Genomic DNA, 15,148 nt, shown 5'->3' on the forward strand with positions numbered 1-15,148 from the left:
CAAGACGGAACCTTGAGGCACACCACACAGCAGGTCCGCAGACTCCGACCTTATTTGGTTGGCTGTTACATTGAAGCTTTGTCCAGTTAGATAAGAAGAGAACCATTTTAGAACTGAACCCGACAGTCCAACTTGATCCCTCAGTCTTCTCAGCAGTATCTGATGGTCTACAGTGTCGAAAGCTGCGGACAGGTCCAAGAGAACCAGGACCGTGAACTTTCCAGAGTCAGCAGCCATCATAATGTCGCTGGACACTTTCAGTAAGGCCGTTTCCGTGGAGTGTTGCTTACGGAAACCGGACTGAAGCGGTTCATGGATGCTGCTTTGATCCAGGAAAAGGGTCAACTGATTACAGACCACCTTCTCAAGGATCTTTGACATGAAAGGGAGCTTAGAAATAGGCCTAAAGCTATTAAGATCTGTTTGGTCTAGGCCTGCTTTTTTTAGTAATGGCTCCACTATGGCATGTTTGAATGCAGTAGGAAACACACCAGTGGACAAAGACAGGTTAACCATTTTGGTCACACACGGGCCGATTTCCCCAAACACTTTTTTAAAAAGCCTACAGGGAAGGACGTCAGATGAGCAAGAGGAGGGCTTCATCTTAGACACCACTGCTGAAATATCAGCAACCGTCACAGTCCTAAACAAGGACCACAAGCTGGAGACAGGCTCAGAAACAGCAGGGGTAACACGAAGAGGGGGCGGGATGTTGTCCTTGATTATCTTTATCTTGTTTGTGAAGAATCTCAAAAAGGCATTGCTGTCAGCTTCACAAAACACGGGGGTAACTGGGGCAGCAGGACATACAAGTGAGTTTATCGTTTCAAATAACACTTTGGGGTTTTTCTTATTTAGTGCTACCAGTTGGTGGATATACTCAGATCTGGCATTTTCGACCATCACATTGTATGAAGACACAAGGTCCTTGAGGTAGAGCCTGTGCACCTCAAGGTTAGTGGATTTCCACAGGCGTTCAGTCTTTCGACATAGTCTCTTTAGATTTAGGATGTCTTCATTAGTCCACGGGCGAGCTTTTTCCCTGGTAGAGGAGTTTGTTTTAACAGGAGCCACCTGGTTCAGAATTTCTACACAGTGATTGTTAAAACAGTGAGTGAGATCATCCACATCGAGACAGTTCATGACCAAGACAGGATCAAATAAATGAGAGAAACTATCTGCAGTATTAGCAGTGATAACACGCCTCTGAGACCTGACTGTTGAAGGCTTGGGCTCAGGACAAAAGTGCAGATCAAACAGAACAAGACTATGATCACTCAAATGAACATCATTTACAGACAGGTTTAAAATGTCTAGGCCAAGCGTAAAAACTAAGTCTAAAATATGGCCTTTTTGGTGAGTGGGCTCAGAAACATGCTGTTCAAAATTAAAAGTTTCAGTCAATGTTAGAAGTTCCATTGCAGGGGAAGATGAGCTGTCATCAACATGAAGGTTAAAATCCCCAAGGATTAAAACAGAGTCCAGCTTTATAATAGAGGACAAGAAGTCACTAAAATCCTTTAAGAAGACAGCGGCAGGGCCAGGAGGATGGTAGATCAACACACAGTAAAAAGGGGATGAGGAACCCATCTTAACCATCTGTGATTCAAACGAAGAGAAATCAAGGGACTGGATCAGTTTGCATTTTTGGACCTCCCTGTGAACAATGGCCAGGCCACCACCACGGCGACAGGGGCGGGGCTTCCCGACAGCAGAGCAGCCAGGTGGACAGAGATCATTTAAATGAATGAACTCTTCATCTCTCTGCCATGTCTCTGAAAGACACATAATATCCAGGTTTTCTCTTGTAAAAAGATCGTTTAGTGAATGAGACTTGTTCGCAATTGAACGAGCATTCAATAGGCCGACATGGATTGACGTCTCGGAGGTAGTGTCCGTGTTGAGGAGCGGGATTGGACGAAGGCACATCCAGCGGTCACGTGAGCTCCAGCTGGTCCATGCTGGAAAAGCCGGCATAAACACGGAAGTAGGCGATGGCGATGAAAACCCCTGACCATGGCTCCAGCACTGCGAAGGGTCCAGGACAGTTGTTGAAGTGCGGGCAGGCGGCAGCGAGGACACGCTGACGCACACATCGAGGAGAGGGATCTGGCGCAGGAACCGAGCGTGGTCCCGGCAGCCGAAGACGACGGAGCCCCCGTGCGCCGCAGCACGTCTTCGCTTTACTTGGATACCGGACCGAGAGCCTCTTTTTCTGGACCTCCTGGATCTCCTGCGGGTCTTTCTCGGCACCCGATACAGCATCAAGTAGTCCTGTGAGTCGGGATGGATTTCAAACGGAGGCGGAAATGCCTGTTTGTAACGGTCCCAGGTATGAAACATGTCCTCCAATGACACTTTGATACGAAATAAAGAGTCCCGATCATAGGTTAGTAAAGCCAGGACACTTCCATTTGTCATCTGGGCTGCTAAGATCACATATAGTGAAACAATAATCATCAATAATCTACAAAATAGAGAGCGAGCCGTGGCACTGCCAGTCACAGGCGCCAGTACGGTTTGAACGTAAACAACTCTCTAATAATGTAATAGCCCGGGCTGCGTGCGAGGTGTCTCGGTGTGAAGGAGAGGCTGTGTTCGTCTGCTCTGGAGCCGATTACTGCCGCCAGGAGTGACCGCGGCTGTGGCTGTGTGGACTACCGACTGGGATTCTCAATTCTCCAGCAGGACTTGGATTTCATGCCTTCTACATCAGTAAGATCGTTCTGTCGTTTGTGACTCCAAGGACCATTTCTAGGAGTGACAACTAAACTGAACTAAAGGGTTAAAGCTGCAGCAAAACATTTATTCTGGCCAGATTTTATTTCTTTTCTTTTAAAGTGGGAAATTGAAAGTGTTTGTATGCTTTGGAAAAATTCAAATAATAATCTGTTAACTCTTTCCCCGCCAGAGAATTCTAGAATGTTTGCCAGCCAGCGCCAGCCTTTTTCACCATTTTCACCAATCTTTCAAGACTCACAGAATATTTTGTTCTTTGAATATGTAAATATTGAATACATCAAAAGAAAGATCAGAGCCTCTGCTTTCATATACAAAAAACTATTTTATTCAAACTTCATTCAATCTTTTTTTATCAGCACTTGAATATCGGCCATTTTCACAAAAAAAACACATTCCGGACAAAAAGCTGAGAAAACAGCACTTTTGTAAAACACACTTATTTTCAAGAAAAAAAAGTGATTTTGAGTTTACATTTGGATTCTTTTTACTTTCATTTGCCAACTACAGTTATATTTTAAAATAAATAACTAAAATAAATAAAAATGATTACATAAAATTATTAATTTTCTTTGAATAGTGTAGCACTACAACATTTACAAACTACATTATACATTTTTCTTCTCTTATACACTCAGAAATACTTTGTTTTTACAAACACTTAAATATCATTATTATTTTCAATAATAAAACATTAGTTGAACAAAAGCCTGATCAAGAGAGACAACCGTGTCTCCCAGGGAAGTGCCTTCTCTGCAATAGGGTTTCATGTTGTAACAGTACTCTGTGTCAGAATCGCAAAGGATGTAGGATTTGAACCCATATTTGACAGGTTTTTGGGGATCGTACACCCTGAACGCTAGCCGTCCACACCACAGAAGCACACCCTCATCAATGCAAATGTTGGTGTTAGGTTGATACATTTGACTGAATTTAGATATAAGGTAATATAAGACAGGGTGGACTTTGTACAACCTGTCAGTGCTATTTGCTGGCCTTGATTCATAATCATTGGAGTGTAGAAATCTCCATATGATTTCAAACCGGTTGCGGGACATGACCTTGTTGAAGTAGGGGGTGGCCAAAATGTCATCTGTAGACCAGTACATTTCAAGGTCAGGCTTACGAATGATATGATCAAGAGCAGCAGCATCATTTAGAGGTCCAGGATTCTCAGTGAGCTGCCAGTTCATTTCTTTCCACATCAGATTACCTGGACCAGGACCTGCACCTGGCTGGTTTACAGAGCCTCTTGCTTGGTCACCAGGTACTTGACCTCCACCACACCCATAAGATCCACAGGTCCGACCTCTGCCTCTTTGCTGTGTTCGACCTGTAAATAATTAGAAAGACATTTTTTTTATTCAACAGTGTGATGTGCACAAAGAGAGAAACGTTATTTTTCGGCCTCTTCATATCACATCTTACCTTTTTCACCTTGAGTAGTTCTGTATAAAGGACACCTGGGCCTTGAATCCCTGGACTCTGTGTGTAAAATGACAGTAAAATGTCAAACAAATATTCATTTGGTAAATAGTTTGTGTACAAAATGAAAGCTAAATTATTTCTTTTTTTATCTTCTCTCTCAAGTTAGCAGATGCTCTTGTCTTGTAGTATCTAATAATCATACAATCCAAGTAACATACTATCAAACTAAATAAAATATGTTATCATGACTCACCTCTTGCACCTACGTGTATGTCTGGACCTTGGAGACCTGGACCTTGGAGACCTGGACTCTGTGTCTGGAAATTACAATAAAATGTCCGTCAAAAATTCGTTTTGTACATAGTTTATGTACAAAACTGAGAGATATGTTATTTCGACGTCACGTTATCTCATGAATTATCAGATGCATATGCTATCACGGTGAATCAAAAAATAACGTGATCATATCTTACCTCTGACACGTCCTGAATCCCTCCATTCACTGTCGCCGCTGCTGTCTTCATCCAGATCAGTTTCACGGAGGTCAAAAAATGAATTATCAGAGTCTGTATCGATAATTAACTCTGTAGTTTCCGCAGCCGAATATCTCCTTGCTGGCGGCGGCATGTTTGTACTGTTCAAGAGCTTTTATCTCATATCTATACGGCTAATGTTGACTTTTTGACGCGCGTCAAACTCACATACAGACTGATCGAACACCGCCCGCTGGAAAATAAGGACGAAGAAAATGTTTGTTTTTTTTCTCTCTACTTTCCCGCGGGTGGTCTTGTTTGTTGGTTTTTGACCCCACAGTCCTGTAACTTTTTCACAATGTCCGCCAGAGCGCCCCCTATCGTATTACACTGAAAACACCAATTGACGGAATATTCCGTCAATGGCGGGGAACGGTTGGGTTCCAAATGACGGAATATTCCGTCAATGGCGGAGAATGAGTTAAAACAAAGAATTCTATTTGTGTCTGTGTATCATTCTCTGTGTGAAGTCACTCTTTTCTACGGCCTAAGACTGATTAGATATTCTCTGTTAATATTTAGTCTTTATCCTCGAACCAGGACATCATTAGTTAATTGTGATGATCCCAGACCTTGAGTTTATTTTCTACAGTTTTGTAAAGACCTGGTTACATTTACATGGTAATCATACCTGGGTCATGGTTACCATGACGTTCTTGTGCCTTCTCCCGATAATTCCACCTTTCTTGCAATATGCCTTCATCAGTTGTGCAGACGGAAAAACTTAATAAATGTATTTGTACATATATAAGCCTCACTTGATTATAAGCCGCAGGTGTCCACGTTGTAACAGAGCTATTTACACAGAAAGACGTGACACAAAAACATTGTTTTTACTTTTAATTAAATACGTAGGCTACCGGTAACATCCGCAAATACGAAGCCTACTGGAAATCCTTTATCGAATAGTGTCTGTAACACGGCTGATGAAAAAGATTACCTTAATACAGTAATACATTTCACAAGAAAAAGGCCATCCATTCACTGCCTCAGAATGACTTCATTACTCACTTCCTCAGTCTCTTTTTCGTTGTTGCTGTCAGTGTCAACTTTACGTGCAGTAGCTCTATTAGCTTCTGTGACAGCCAGGTCGATCGCCTTTAACATGAAAGCTGCATCATATGTATTTCTCCGTGTGTCTTCCATGATGAGGGTGCGTGCATGAAGCGCAAAATGACTGATATTAAGATCCAACGCGACGAGGTGAAATGTTTTTGCGGCAGAAGCTCATTGTCCCGCAAGAAAAATACATAAATAAGCCGCATCCTTGTAAAAGCCGCAGTGTTCAAAAAAGTGACAAACGTGACAAAAAAGTAGCGGCTTATAGTCCGGAATTTACGGTACTCAATTTTTGTGTAAATGTACATAGAACTGAAGTAACTACTGACAGCAGATATAACTTTAGTACTATGTGCACCACTACTTTCTATCATATAACATATTTTCACCAGCATATGTTAGAGCTGTACACAGCTTATGTTGCTAACTTAGCTAAAAATTGTTTTAGTTCGTTTTTTGCCAAAAATAAAAGGTTTAATAACCCACAGAGTTAAAGATAGATAGATAGATAGATAGATAGATAGATAGATAGATAGATAGATAGATAGATAGATAGATAGATAGATAGATAGATAGATAGCAAGGGAAATTCAAGGCATTCATTAGCAATATAGTAGCAACGAAAAAACGTTTAAATTCAATAATAAAAAGTGTGATTTTCTTAATTTCTGAATGAACTACGTTTAGATATTTGACTTGAAATATATGGTGGTTTTGTACTCACCTCTATGGTCGGTAGATGAATTTCCCTCCGTAAAGATACTTAAGTTCTTGGTGTAGCTGGGCTGCGTAAGCTATCAGAGTGGTAGAGGCTAAATGGGCGGGGCGTGTTGCCATGGCTCCTCCTGCCGGACCCTACTGTGCAGACTCTGGTTGCAAATGACGTCAAAATTCCAAGATGGCAGGCCGAAAAAAAGCTTCACGAACGTTGAACGGAAACAGCTACAGTCCACACCCACTGTTACGGACGGTAACGTCGTTGCCAGCAAGTTTCGTTACTACTAACGAGGTAACTAGTTGAACTAGTTTAATTACTCAGGAGCGTTGTTCAGCTTTCAGTGTGTGTTAGGGTGACCAAGCGTCCTCTTTTGCCCGGACATGTCCACTTTTTACGTCATGTCCGGGGCGTCCGGGGGTTTTATAAAATCATGAAAATGTCCTGGGTTCTCTTTCAACATTCATTTCGGTATCTCACTATGGACACGCTCCTCGCGCTGTCCCCCAGAAGCAATATTACATTACGCCAGTCTTGACTGGCAGACGGACGTGACGTCGGCTCCCCGGAGGAGGTACATCCTCCTCCTATAAAAGTCCGACGTAACGTCCCATCCTCAGTCTTAAACCTCTTCTCGCTCCTAGAAGCAACCTCTCAGAAGGCTGGTGTAGTTAGCGGGCTAGCTAAACTGTTCATAGAACGAGTTAACCGCTCGGTCGCCGAACGCTACCTGCAGTCTACTCAAGCCGACTGAGCCGGTAGCTGGTCTGTCCCCAAACAGTAGCTACCGCGGCTAGCCACCACACTAGCCGCCACAGTTAGCCACCATACTAGCTGCCACAGTTAGCCACCATACTAGCTGCCACAGTTAAGTCACCAAACTAGCTGTCACAGTTGGCCACCATACTAACTGCCTCCCGCTTCTCGGCCTTTGTTGATGAAGCTTCCTGACACGGTGCTTACACTTTTCTCTCGCCATGGAGAAGGTCAGGCTGCCGGCCAGGCTGTGCACGTGTGGTAACAAGATAGCCGGGGCAGATACCCACTCTGTATGCAGTGCGTGCCTCGGGCTGCAACACGCCCAGGACGCACTGTCAACCCAGGCTACTTGTGAACACTGTGCGCGCTTTTCCCTGAAAACTCGCCGTCGCAGGCTAGCACGCCAAGCCAACCTGTCGACCGAGGACCCTATGTTGGGGGTTACCACGCCGCCACATCAGGGGACTTCAGGGGACGCCCAGAGTGATGCTGACACCACCGCTCCGGGCGCTACTGCTAGCTGGGGCGACCAGCCTGACGCCATGGCCCCACTAGACGACCCCGACGATCTCGAAGCGAGCCAGAGGGCAGAGCAAGTAGACGTCGAGGACACTGACTCCGACTTCGGGGGAGTGACCCTTAGCCTCGGTTCCGATGAGGACTACAGGGAGCCTTTCGCCGCCTCACCGGCTGCAAAGCCGGCGGCTGTAGGTGGTGCGTGCAGCGGCAACCCAGACCCGCCTGTCAACACGGACCTGCATGAGACCTGCAAGAGGGCAGCTGCAAAGCTGGGCAATGCGTGGCCTGAAGTCTTCGCCGAGACCACCACGTCTCGCTACGATGGAAAGAGGCTGCCGAAGGCAAAACTCTCGACCAGGCAGCACCTTCCGGTCTTCCCGGAGTGCCTGGAGGAGGCTACCCGATCCTGGAGCAACCCCCTGACCGCCAAAAACCCCGTTCAGGGTGGGTCAGCTTTGGACTGGGCCGACATGGAAGAAAGGGGATTTTCACATCTACCTCCAGTCGAGCCTCTGTTGGCGTCTCACCTCCACCCCTCTCAGAAGTCCACCATGACTTCTGCGAGCCCCTCTCTGCCTTCAAGATCTGATTGTTTCCAGTCTTCACTGACTGAAAAAGGCTATAAGGCGGTGGCTATGTCTGTCAGGGCCCTGAACGCGTCATCCCTGCTGCTGGCCTACCAGGCGGAGTTGGAGGACGACATGGCAACCTCTCCTACCCCAGCCCTGTGGGAAGAGCTGTGCGTGGTTACGGACCTCTGCCTGCGCCTTCACAGATGTGCTGTGCAGTCCTCGGGGAGGGCTATGGCCCTGATGGTCTCTCAGGAGAGGGCGAGGTGGCTCAACCTGTCCAGCCTCTCTCTCAAGGAGAAGACCCAGCTTCTCGACGTGCCCGTGGACCCGAAAGGCTTATTCGGCCCGGCGGTGGCCACGATGCAGAGACGCTGCGAGGAAAAGAAGAAAGAGGGAGAAGCACTGCAGCTGTGTCTGCCCAGGAAAGTGTTCTCCTCTCATCCTCCCGCAGCTCGGCAGACGTTTGCTCAAGCGGTGGCGAAGCCAGCTTACCGCATTCCCAAACGCCAGCCCCAGCCTCAGACAAGCAGCCGGAGCCAGGGCAAACCGCCTGAGATGAAAGGTGCTTGGGCTAAGAAACCATTCGCTCCCAGTGTGGCGCCGAGAGACCAGATGAGTGCTCCGGTCACTCAGGGAGCAAAGAAGAAGTGGCGCGCCACCTGATGCGCTGCCGGACAGGCGGGACGGCGGGCTCAGCCAGACGCCCGCACCGTCCCACCCGGACAACGTTCTGTTCCAAGTAATGTTCAGAGAGGCATGTTCCAAGCCCCTCAAGAGGTGCGCACGGGCCGTGACGGAGCCGTCAGTTTGCCACCTTATGAAGAGGAGGAGGGTCGGACCCGTGGAGAGCTCCGCCGAGCTCCAACCGAGTCGCACAAGCACACACCAGTGCCCAAACACACACCAGTGTCCTCCCTTTCATGTAAAACATTCAATAAACATGTTTTCTTACGCGCATCCAGGCCGAGGGCCGAGGGCGCTGAATTATTCAAAAAAGAAAACAATGAAAATAATAAAGGAACAGAACGGGGCTGCACAGACTCGTGCGGCTCCACAAGAGGGCGCCATGTGCTCACTTGTGGAGCAGCGAGCCAGCTTGGCCGCTCCGGTGGGCACCATAAGCGCTGTGACGGCGCGCCCCATCATGCCGGGCGAGCTTGGTGTGTCAGAGGGACTGCTGGGTCCGCTCGCGCACCGAGCTCAGCGGTGGCGTGCGTCCGGTGTGTCGGACTGGGTGTTAAAGACTGTAACCAAGGGCTACAGACTCCAGTTTGCACGTACTCCACCCCGTTTCAACGGGATTTTGCAGTCTTCTGCGCAAGGAGAAAAAGCCCGAGTTTTGCAGGAGGAAATTGCTTCTCTGCTAAAGAAAGGGGCTATTCAGAAAGTGCCGTTAGAACAGTTTCAGAACGGTTTCTATTCGAAGTATTTTCTGGTGCCGAAAAAGGGCGGAGGTCTGCGTCCGATTTTGGATCTGCGCGCTCTGAACGAATACATGAGAAAGTACAAGTTCAGAATGTTGACACACACCACTCTGCTGCGTCACGGAGATTGGTTTGCTTCAATAGATCTAAAAGACGCATATTTCCATATCCCCATTTATCCTCCTCACAGAAAGTATCTCAGATTTGCTTTCAGTGGCGTGGTCTACGAATACCGGGTGCTCCCATTCGGGTTGTCTCTGAGGGTGTTCGTGAAATGTACCGAGGCGGCTATTGCTCCCCTGAGGGAAAATGGGATGCGCCTCGCCACGTACATAGACGATTGGCTCCTGGCTGCACAGTCTCTCCCGCAGATTCAGGCACAGATCGAACTGCTCACGTCTCATCTGTCAGCCCTGGGTTTCACTATCAACCGGGAAAAGAGTGTTTTGACCCCGACTCAAAACATCACTTTTATAGGCTTACAGCTGGATTCAGCCACACTAAAAGCACGTCTGTCTGTGGAAAGGGTGAAAGCCTTTCAGGCTTGTCTGGCACTTTTTTGCAGAGGAGCGTTGCTGAAGTTCAGAATGTGCCTCAGGCTGCTGGGATTGATGGCGTCAGCTTTGACTGTCATCTCTCTCGGCCGCTTATGCATGAGACCTTTTCAGCAGTGGGTCGCGTCACTAGGTCTGAGTCCCACGCACCACTGCCACCGCCAGGTGTTGATCTCCTCGAGGAGACTCACAGCTTTCCTGACCACAGGCGTTTCCATGGGAACGATCATAACAAGGAAAGTTGTTACTACGGATGCCTCCCTCGTGGGGTGGGGAGCCACGCACGAGGGCAGGGCTGTGAATGGCACATGGAGCTCACAGATGCAGTTGTGTCACATAAACTACCTGGAGCTCCAGGCTGTCTTTCTGGCTCTGAGACATTTTCTGCCTCTCCTGCAGGAGCAGAATGTGTTGGTCAGGACGGACAACACCACGGTGGTGGCGTATATAAACAGACAAGGGGGTCTGCGTTCACGTCATCTGCACACATTGGCACGCAGACTGATTGTTTGGAGCAGCTCTCGCCTTTTATCTCTGAGAGCCACCCATGTTCCGGGAATTTTGAACAGGGGGGCGGATCTAATGTCCAGAGGCAACCCTCGCTACAAGGATTGGAAGCTCCACAGCGAAGTGGTGGCTCAACTTTGGGCGAGGTATGGTCGGGCAGAGATAGACCTTTTCAGAGGAGAACGCTCAGTGCCCGCTGTTTTATTCCCTGACCGGTCAGAACTCGCCAATGGGGCTGGATGCTCTAGCACACGAGTGGCCGCGTGTCCTCCTGTACGCCTTTCCCCCATTAGAGCTGATCACTCCTACTCTCACCAGAGTGCGGGAGTGGGGACTTTCTCTGATTCTAGTAGCCCCCCGCTGGGCGGGGAGGACCTGGTTGGCGGAGATAGCTCAAATGCTTTGGGATCCTCCGTGCCCTCTGCCTCTCCGCAGGGACCTCCTGTCACAGGCACGCGGAGAAATCTTCCATCCCCACCCAGAGCGCATGGCTCTGTGGGCTTGGCCCGTGAAAGGTTAAATTTAACTGCCGCGGGGCTTCCGCCGAGCGTAATCGCAACCATTCAGGGCGCCAGGGCATCCTCTACACGTTGTGCTTATGATGGCAAATGGCGTGCGTTTGATGAGTGGTGTGTGAAAGCCGGGGTGATCGCTTTTCAGAGCTCTGTATCCAATGTTTTGACATTTCTTCAAGAGCTGCTGGATAAGGGCTTGGCCTTCTCCACTGTTAAGGTGTATTTAGCCGCGATATCGGCTTGTCACATCGGATTTGGGGACAAAACGGTGGGTCAGCATCCTCTCATATGTCAATTTATGAAAGGAGCACGACGCCTTAGGCCAGTGTCTAGAAACTTGTCTGCCCCCTGGGATTTATCTTTGGTGCTTGATGCGCTGTCTCACCCACCTTTTGAGCCGTTAGGCCAGGTAGAGCTGAAGTTACTCTCCTTTAAAACGGCTCTTTTACTCGCACTCGCCTCGGCGAAGCGCGTGAGTGATATCCATGCTTTGTCGGTGAGTCCGTCATGCATGCAGTTTCAGATGGGGGATTCTAGAGTTTTGTTGAAACCTAATCCTGCTTTTGTGCCAAAGGTACTGAACTCGGCGCTGTCATACCGCCCTATTGAGCTGCCTGCTTTTTATCCTCCTCCGTTTACAACACAGGAGCAGGGGCGGCTTAATACGCTGTGCCCGGTGCGCGCATTACGTATGTATGTGGAGAAAACAGCTGGATTCAGGAAATCGGAACAGTTGTTTGTGTCGTGGGCGACACCCCATCTGGGTAAACCTCTCACGAAACAGCGACTGTCGCACTGGATTGTGGGAGCAATTGCCATGGCTTATGACAGTATGGGCCTTCAGGCCCCGGCAGGTCTGCGGGCTCACTCTACCCGTGGTATGGCCACGTCATGGGCACTCTTTCGAGGTGTCACCATTGAGGAGATTTGTGCGGCTGCCAGTTGGGCATCGCCTCATACTTTCTCCAGATTCTACAAGCTGGATGTGACTACGCACACCTTGTCTCATTCTGTTTTGAGTGTGGGTGGGCAGAATATGCTTGTTTAGAGGTCCTTTATTGGGCTTCGAGGTATGCCTGTTTGGCAATACGGGAGTCTCTATATCCCATAGTGAGATACCGAAATGAATGTTGAAAGAGAACTTTAGGTTAAGAAATTAACCCCGGTTCTCTGAAACATGAGTGAGGTATCTCACCAGACCACCCTCCTTGCCTGGAGCGAGGAAGAGGTGTGTTTGCAAGACTGAGGATGGGACGTTACGTCAGACTTTTATAGGAGGAGGATGTACCTCCTCCGGGGAGCCGACGTCACGTCCGTCTGCCAGTCAAGACTGGCGTAATGTAATATTGCTTCTGGGGGACAGCGCGAGGAGCGTGTCCATAGTGAGATACCTCACTCATGTTTCAGAGAACCGGGGTTAATTTCTTAACCTAAAGTTCACTGTCTTTCATGGAACCATCAAGTTTGTACTTAAATTGACCGGCGCAAAATACTACGGTATAAAATGCCGAAAGGTAAGCGCAGCTTCACAGATGAACTACAAAAACACTGTAAAACACTACAGCAGCTACACACATGTACACATTTTGTTTGTTAAGTTAGTATTTTTGTGAGCATTTTTTCTAATTATATTCTTTCTATTGTTATCCTAATCTTTATACTTATTATTATTCTCCCACTTCCGTACGTTTTTCGCTGCTCTACTACTCTTCAACCGTTTGTGCTACTTTCACAGTTCAACTATCATACTGTTCAGCTTTTTTCTGCTCATTATGGCTATATTTTCACGTTTTTACTACTTTTACTTTTTAAGTTATTTCACTTTTTCCAGAAAATTCTGCCCCATTGAAATGAATGGGAAACGTTTCAACTTTTCAACCTTCTTCTCAGCCTTATAACTTTTGCTCTGTTCAATGTAGAGACTTCATTTTTACTTTAAAACGTTCACATGTTTTTCTGCTACTTTTACTACATTTACATTGTTTTGCTATCTTTTATACTTTTTAAACTATACCTCCAAATGTTTGGTGATGTTGTTTACAGTTTTCTCCCTTTTTGAATGGGTGTCTATGTGGTGGAATGTTCAGAGCTAGAGTGCGTGACATCATCGCTTAGAGTGCGGCAGAGATGTGAGATTATTTCAAAATCTCCCGAACAAATTGCTCTAGCGACCACAATTTTCACACCACATGACTAAATTTAAACGTAGGAAAACTTGTCCTCTCGCTCACATTAAAATTTCAGGACAAACGGAGCTACGGTTTGGACACAGTGAGCTTCAAAGCGGCAGGTGGTCCAAAAAACTCTCCATCTGCGATAATGTTAAGATCCATCTATGTGGTGGAATGTTCAGAGCTAGAGTGCGTGACATCATCGCTAGAGTGCGACTATCCCCAATTGATCAGGACTTTTGGTCCTCTTGTGGGACACTGGACCCTGCGATTTGAGGCAAAGCATAGTTTTTTTAAGCAGGTCATTCAACACACCAACTGCTTTAAAAACGTGTCCCTCTCGCTAGCCACTAAGCATCAGATAATGATGTCATATCACCTCAGTTCGTCCAGTTTTGAAAGAACTGGTCTTAAGATCACAAACGTCTCAACAGTTCCTGTGGATGTTTTGAAACAAGAAATAGCACAGACTATTTACGAGAACTTCCCCGGCACAACTATTGTTCACCTTACTAAATGTGTGTCAAGCAAGGGTGTAACATTCAGAAATGGCATGCTTGTGGTTTATGGGTCTACAAGTGGACTGCCTGATTTTGGAGAGATTCTTCAGATTTGTGTTGTACAGGAGAGACTGTTTCATGGTGAGAAGACTTTCTGGGTGGTACAGGGAACACTTCAGAGCCTTTGAGCTGAGTCCATGTCCAGCCAGAGAAACAGTTTTGATTGAGCTTAATGAACTGGCTGATGACTACCCTTTGGCAGACTATTTTGTTGGATCACTGAGAATGGTGACTTTAAAAAGATACATAATCATATAAGGCAGCTATTCTCAAACACTGGATCACAGCCCACCAGTAGGCCACAGAGGGCCGTCGAGTGGGCCTTAGATGCTTCAAATGCTAAACATGTCATGGAAAAGAACCCCAAAAAACGTTATAGAAATGACAGCGTGACGCTATGTGATATTGCGTTAATAAAAAAGCAAAAAGCATTGCAAGTCAAAACAAAGTCACAAAAAACTTTGCAAAATACATACAGTGACAAAAAATACAAATAAAGTCACATAAAAGTTATAAAAATGGTCCGCGGAAATGTTTTATCAATCAGTGCTGGACCTTTAGTTACAAAATGTTGAGAACCCTGAATATAAGGTGTGGTAATCTTCAGATTCAATTTAAAATGCTTCAATTTGAAGTAGAGAAGCTGGTGAAGGAATACAAGGTATGTTAATTTACCTTAGTAAGGAAATGATCACTTTCAGAATCAATAGAGATTCCTTGTGGATTATCAGCTTTAAAAATTGTAAGAAATGTAATATCAGCTTGTCTCATCAATTTGTTTTGGTGATTTAATATGTGCTAATTTCAGTTTTCTTCTTCTTTTTCTTTGTTTTGCCACAGGTGGATGATGAAAACAGTCAGGCAGCCATGGCAGAGACCGACTATGGCATCTATGTCATGCGACACAATGGTGCAGAGCCCAATGATGATCCAGAGGATGTTGGAATCATTCTGGAAGGGGTGACTGTACTCAGTGAGTTGCAGAGTGTACCTTTTGCATTGGCCCTCTTACTTGCTTTTGTGTATTCTCTGATCCAACTTAATTCACAGTAGTTTGTAACGGGTCTGGTCTTAAAGGAAGGGGTGCCAGTCA

The sequence above is a fragment of the Symphodus melops genome, assembly GCF_947650265.1.
Source record: "Symphodus melops genome assembly, chromosome: 17".
Lineage (NCBI taxonomy): Eukaryota > Metazoa > Chordata > Actinopteri > Labriformes > Labridae > Symphodus > Symphodus melops.